Raw genomic sequence first — 7,204 nt, 5'->3', positions numbered from 1 at the left:
GAATGGGTGAGGGTTGACTGGGCTTTACAACAGCATCAGATAGCAGATGCTGGCACCAGTGGCTAATCTGTCAAGTTAAACTACAGAACCACCTGCAGAGTACATGATCCAGGGGTGAGTGATTTAGGAGGGAAATAGTGGCACCTACTCCCTCTTGGATTGCCACTCCCACTGGAGAGCATGAAAACCAGCACTGGGGCCAGGGTGGCTAGACAGAACGGCACCCACCACCATGTGAGTGGGCTGGATAGTGGAGCTGGTTAGGTTAAACTAGGCTTTAATGTTCATTTGCATGTATGACAGCTGAACTGGACGTGGGACAGACTGAACTAATCTGCTGCACATACTGGCAAGCATGGGAACGAGGGCAGAGGATGGGCCTGGTGGGGGTTATTGTGGGGGTCTCCGCCTTGTCTGCAGCTCCCACTGGTTTATCTGAGAGTCAAGTGTGTGTTGGGCAGAATCAGGCTGGACTGCAACACCCATTGGTTCCAGGCCTGGAAACACAACCACACTAGCAATTGCAACCACTAGCTGTTTGTGGCAATGGACAGTACCCGGCCCAGTATTTGCAAGTACACACAAGAATCTCGTCCAGAATCACCTCAAAGTTTCTTTGGGAATTTCACCAATCAAACTGCCACACTCAGAATCCTACCCATGAAGAGAAGTGCAGGTTCCATGGTACGCCCTGGAGTACAAGTGCCAGAGCCTAGCCTCCTCAGTGGCTCAGACGGAGCAGTGGAGAGCACAACCAGGTACACATGGAGGATATGACAGTCTATTGGAACCTGCAGAGGATACCTGGCACCACAACAGAGGGCAAATCGAATCAATCAGCTACCCCAGCCATATGCTGGCAGTGAAAACCTGAGCAAACGGAGACGCTAAGATGAACTATGTCAATCAGTGGATTCTGCAGCGACTTCATTGTGCTTAGAATGGAGAGATTGGGGCCTGGCGCCATGGCCTAGTGGGTAAGGTCCTCGCCTTGAGCACTCCGGGATCCCATATGGTCACCAGTTCTATTCTAGGCACCCCGTTTCCCATCCAGCTCCCTGCATGTGGCCTGGGAAAGCAGTCAAGGATTGCCCAAAGTATTGGGACCCTGCACCCATGTGAGAGACCCAGAAGAGCTCCTGGCTCCCAGCATCAGATTGATGCAGTGCCGGCTATTGCGGTCACTTAGTGAGTGAATCATTTGATGGAAGATCTTCCTCTTTGTCTCTCCGCCTCTCTGTATAACCGGCTTTCTGATAAAAAATAAATAATAAAAAATAAATAACAAAAAATAAATATTTTAAAAAGAAAAAAAAAATGGCTTGATTGGCAGCAATTCATAACTGTTGAACTATCAAAACCCCTTGAGCAGGACCCTCGGAGAATGCTCAGTGTCGATGACCGGGATAGGTGGGAGGCTGATTGGGGCTTCTCCCTTTATCCCCCTCTTTACCCCAGATACAGAAAAAAAGAGAACATGGAAATAATAGTCTTCCCCACTTTCCTGTAGCCTTTGAACCTGTATGCGCTAATTAACCATGTAACGATTGTAAAAAATATATATATATATATGAGAGACATATCCTTGTGGCCTCCACGAAATCAGGCAATGCGCTGACTGACACAGCCACACGGCTCTGTCTGGGACCTCCCTTTGCAGCCTGTGAGGGGCCATCCCGGAGACCCCGCGCCAATGGCTGCTCAAATATCAGTCTGTCCCCCAAACAGACGCTCTCGGATTCCCCAGCCGGGGGCCCTGTGTAGACCTGGAGCAGACACCCCCTCCTTCCCTTCATGATTCGATTGTAGCACAGTGACGATGGATGATGAGGACGGGAGATGCTTACTGGACGTGATTTGTGACCCCCAGGCCCTCAATGACTTCCTGCATGGATCCGAGAAGCTCGACAGTGATGACCTCCTGGACAATGCTGGCGAGGCCCAGGGTGCCTTCTATGAAGGCCCGGGGCTGCACGTGCAGGAAGCTTCCAGTACCCATCTGAACCCAGAGCCCAGCCAGCAGGCCCCCAGTGTGGACCTGGACTTCCTGGAAGATGACATCCTGGGCTCGCCAGCCACCGGAGGTGGGGCGGCAGGCAGTGGGGGTGCCGAACAGCCCTGCGACATCCTCCAGCAAAGCCTGCAGGAAGCCAACATCACCGAGCAGACCCTCGAGGCCGAGGCCGAGCTGGACCTGGGCCCCTTCCAGCTACCCACCCAGCAGCCAGCAGACGCTGAGGCTGGCCCTACCGGGACTGCAGGTGCTACTGCCATGGCCATGGGGCCCACGTGCTCTTCCCTGGCAGCTCTGACCTGCTGGGGCTGCAGGCCCACCCACCGTGCTGACACACCAGGCCCTGGTGCCGCCCCAGGACGTGGTCAACAAGGCCTTGAGTGTGTAGCCATTATATCTCAGCAATGTGACCCTACAGTCCATTCTGGGCCTCCAGGGCCTGCCCATTGGCAGCCCTGGGGGTGCCACAGTGGCCAAACTCAGCCTGGCACCCATCCAAGTGGTCGGCCAGCCTGTAATGGCACTTAACCCACCCACCCCGTGACACTGGCCTTTGCTGGCTTCTCCCTACAAGAGGCTGGCCTGGTCATCCAGAAGAACCTCCCAGCCGTCATAGCCACCAGGCTCAATGGGAACTCGGTATTTGCCAATGCTGGGGCAATCAGGCCACAACTGGTGGGGCAACTTCGGAACAGCCACTGGAGGTGGCTCTGGGCCTCGGCATGGCACCACTGGTCCCAGCGCCCAATGTGATCCTGCACCATACGCCCATGCCCATCCAGCCCAAGCCAGCAGGGGCACTGCCCCCAAGCTGTACCAACTGACACCTAAGCCCTTTGCACCCGCCAGTGCCACACTCATCATCCAGGATGAGCCAGACTCACTCACAACACAGCCCAAGGCACTGCAGAACCTGACCTTCATAGCAGCTGGCAAGGCTGGCCAGAATGTGGTAAATTGTCAGGCTTCCCCATGCCTGCCTTGCAGGCCAGACTCTTCAAGCAGCCACTGACCACTGCAACTGGGGCAGTGCCACCGCAGCCTCCGGGTGCCCTGAGCAAGCCCATGAGTGTGCACCTGCTGAACCAGGGCAGCAGTATCGTCATCCCTGCCCAGCACAAGCTGCCTGGCCAGAACCAGTTCCTACTGCCTGGCACCCCCACCGTCCAGCTCCCGCAACCACTCTCCTCCTTGCCAGCCAATGTGGGTGGCCAGATCCTGGCTGTTGTGACATCTCATGCAAGTGGACAGCTCATCGCCAACCCCATCCTCACAAACCAGAACTTGGCAACTCGATCAGCCTGGGCACTATGCTGGCCCCACCCTCGGGTGCACACAGCAGTGCCACACACATCCTCTCTGTGGCGCCCATCCAGGTGGGCCAGCCCACGCTCTTCCAGATGCCCATGTTGCTGGTGGTGGGCAGCCTGCCCACACAGAGCCAGCCTACAGCTGCGGTCCACACCACCACCACCACAGTCCTGCAGGGCGTCACCCTGCCTCCCAGCGCCATGGCCATGCTCAACATCCCCATGGGCTGGTGCAGCCAGCAGCTCTTCCCGCTGCTGCGGCAGCTGCCTCCTCCACCACTACCACCAGGGAGGTGTGCTCACCATGCAGCCCACCCCACCAGCACCCCCTGCAGCCAGCACGCCACTGCCCCTGGGCCTCCAGCAGGCGCAGGTACAGAAGTCCCTCCAGGCCACTGCCCCACCTCAGGCCAGCACCCTACAGCCCAGCCCAGGCCTGGCATCCAGCCCGGAGAAGATGGTCCTTGGGCAGCCACCGCCCGCAGCTACCATGGCCATCCTCACTCAGGACTCCCCACAGATGTTCCTGCCCCACACCCTGGCAGCCGCTCTGCTGAAGGGCCCAGGTTCTTTTTCGACTTCCTCGCTACCTCACCAGGCCCCACTGGGAAACAACCCCCACCCGCCCTCCCCACATCCGCCCGTGCCTCCCTCCCGACCCTCTCCCGGCCCTATTCTCAACCCCCTTCCCAGCCCCAGAGCCTGCCCCATCCCCCCTCTGAGCCCACACTGCACCCCTGTCCCCCACCCCAGGCCCCACCCACCCTGCCAGGCATCTTTGTTATCCAGAACGCACTGGGTATCCCCCAGGATGCCAGCACCCCAGCTCCCACTGTCCCCAACCCCTGCCTCCTCTGACAGCTGAGCGGCTACTGCCTCCTGCCCCCACCCCACGCTGGCCTCCACTGTGGCTTCCTCTGAGATGTCCGCCAGGGTGCCCGGCCCCATGCCATCTGACTTCCAGCTTCAGTTCCCGGCTGGCCAGGGACCCCCACAAGTCCCCCACACCCCCGCCGAGCCTCCACCTGGTCCCTGAGCCTGTAGTACCCCTGATGCCACCCCCATGGACCGTCCAGATGGTGGCCGCCCCCTCTCCCGTCAAAGGCCCTGCTGGAGAGATTCCACCAGATACCTTCCAGAATCCTCCTCCAGCACAAAGCAGTTGGGGCCTCTGCTGCCACCCCACAGGCCCTGGCCAGCCCCACGACCTTGGTGCTGGTCAGCGGCCAGGCCCCCTCCAGAACCTCCGCCACCCCCAGCCATGCCCTTGCCCCAGCACCCATGGCCAACACAGGCCTCCCTCCTCTGCTCCCCATTTGCCGGCAGCCTCCCAGCCCTGAGTGTGACCAAGGGCCCTGTACCTTAACTACAGCTGAAGGCCCCTGCACTGCAACCCAGCAAGGAGGCCTGTCTCCTGGAGCATTTGCACAAACACCAAGGCTGTGTGTTGCACCCCGACTGTAAGACCACCTTCCCCTCCCTGCAGCACCTGGCACCCTACCACAAGTACCAGGGCGCCCTCCCCTCCCCCAGTGACAACCACAAGGTGGATGAGGAATTTGAGATGGTCTCCTCCCAGCTACTGAAATGCTCCCAGGCCATGCTCAGTAAGTATTGACTCTTGCTCCTGGAGGAGTCTCAGAGAGTGAGCCCCTCGGCAGAGATGGTCATGATTGACCGAATGTTCATTCAGGAGGAAAAGACCACCCTTGCCTTGGATAAACAGCTGGCCAAGGAGAAACCCAATGAGTACCTGTCTTCCTTGTGCTCTCGGCCTCCAGGTCCCCGCCTCTTCTGAGGGACATCGGCTGTTCAGTCATGGATCCACGTGGTCCTCCTCCACCAAGCTTGTGATCCAGCATGGTGGGGCTGGTGGATCGCTGTGACTTGGGCCCGGACTTCCTCCTTCCTCTCCTCCTCCTCATGCCTCCTCCCTGCAAGCCAATGAGGACGGCCCCATGCCCTCCGACAATCGCCCGCCCATCAGGACCTATGAGGCGCATGGGTCTCAAGCTCAAGATCAAACAGGAGGCTGGGCTCAGCAAGGTGGTGCAAAACACAGCGCTGGACCCCGTGCACCAGCCGTTCCCTGCGCCCCAGAGCGCCTAGCCCCACAGCACCCATCCCCGCCATCATTACTTCTGGCCGGCCAGATGAACGGCACCATGGTCCAGCTACCACCGCCAGCGCCATCCCTCACTCACAAGACCCCCTGGGCCTGCACCACCCGGCCAGCGCGCCTGCTGCTATGCAAGAGCTACTGAGATCGTGCAGCCACCAGCGCCACGCCCCTGCCCGCCAAGGTGGATGAGGCCAGAAGCGGCCTCATCCGCGAGTTGGCGTCCGTGGAGGATGAGCTGTACCAGCGGCTACTGAAGCGCACCACCGCGCTGTGCCACCCCGAGCGCGCCCATGCACAGGGTGGGGATGCGAGCTGGGAGGCCCCCATGCTGCCACCTGCCAAGCGGCGCAAGTCCCAGTCCCCAGACGTGGACCAGGCCACGACTTGAGCCACAGTCCGCAGGACAACACTCTCATGGACCACTTGCAAAGTGCCATCGACAGCATCCTGAACCTGTAGCAGGTGCCAGGCAGTCCACAGGGTGAGAGAGCACCTTGCACCTCCCCACCACCCCTGCACCGGCCTAACCACCCTCCAGCTTTAACGGTGGCCTGGGCCACCAGGACGTTGAACAGATAACTCCGGGCGGCTGGGATCGCCCATCCAATGACTCAGTTATTGCAGTCACCAGGGCCGCCTCGCAGTAATGCAGGAGTAGAGTGCGCACCTGGGGAGGGGCCAGAGGGTGACGGCCCCTCCTTCCCTCCCTCCCCACAGCCCCCAGTGCCCATGCCCACCACAGCTCACACTCGCAAGGGGCCTGCAGGAGGGCACCCACAGCAGGGAGGGTCGGCCCTGACCGCTCAGCAGCCCTAGAGGAAGCCAGAGGTGGGTGGGGATCAAGCAGGGTCCCCTCACCTCCCCGTGTCCTCCCTGTGACCCGCACAGCCGCCCCTCACCCCTCTGCTGGGATCCGAGTGCAGCCACCAGAAACTGGGGTATTCCCAGCCCCCAAAACACAGGTGCACCTGCACAACCAGTCTTCCTCTGAAATCCCGGAGACAGAACTAGTTGTGTAAGATAATATTTTTGTACTGTATTGTGTGTAACAATTTTTTGAAAGGAGAATCCTGTACATTTAGAATTCTTGTAAATTAAAAGCTGATCCTTAAAAAACTGAAAAAAATAAATTTAAAAAATGAGGGCATCTGGTAGATTGGATGAGAAACTGCTTAGGAGACGCTCACCCCACACTGGACTGTCTGTGTTTGTGTTATCACTCCACAACATATTCCATCTCATTGCTAACGCACTCCCTGAAAGCAGGCAGGGATTTTCTCAAGTATGTAAGTCATTGCACCTGCTATCATGGACACAGATTTAGTTCCTGGCTCCAATTTTTGACCTGACCTTGTCACAATCTTGAAGGACTTTAAGGAGTTAACCAGATGGTAGATCACTCTGTCTCTATGACTTGTACAAATGAAATAAATTAATAAAAATTATATTAGAAATAAGAGAAAAACATTTTTTAAAGATTTATTTATTTTTATTGCAAAGTCAGATATACAAAGATTAGGAGAGACAGAGAGGAAGATCTTCCGTCCAGTGATTCACTTCCCAAGTGACCACAATGGCCCGCATTGTTCCAATCTGAAACCAGGAGCCAGGAATTTCCTCCAGGTCTCCCACACAGGTGCAGGGCCCCAAGACTTTGGGTTGTCCTTTACTGCTTTCCCAGGCTGCAAGCAGGGAGCTGGCCTGGAAGCAGGACTGTCAGGATTAGAACATGGGAACATGTGGGTGTTAGACTCAGGG

General features: G+C 57.7%; 1 pseudogene; it reads left to right on the top strand.

Annotated features, from left to right (window-relative positions):
• The first annotated feature begins 1,735 nt into the window (after window positions 1-1,735).
• LOC121167092 lies at window positions 1,736-6,093 on the top strand (annotated as a pseudogene).
• The last annotated feature ends 1,111 nt before the right edge of the window (window positions 6,094-7,204 follow it).

This window comes from Ochotona curzoniae, unplaced genomic scaffold (assembly GCF_017591425.1).
Source record: "Ochotona curzoniae isolate NIBS_2020 unplaced genomic scaffold, NIBS_Ocur_1.0 patch320, whole genome shotgun sequence".
Classification (NCBI taxonomy): domain Eukaryota; kingdom Metazoa; phylum Chordata; class Mammalia; order Lagomorpha; family Ochotonidae; genus Ochotona; species Ochotona curzoniae.
Note: the sequence above shows the minus strand (reverse complement) of the source record. Positions and strands in the feature narration are given on the sequence as shown.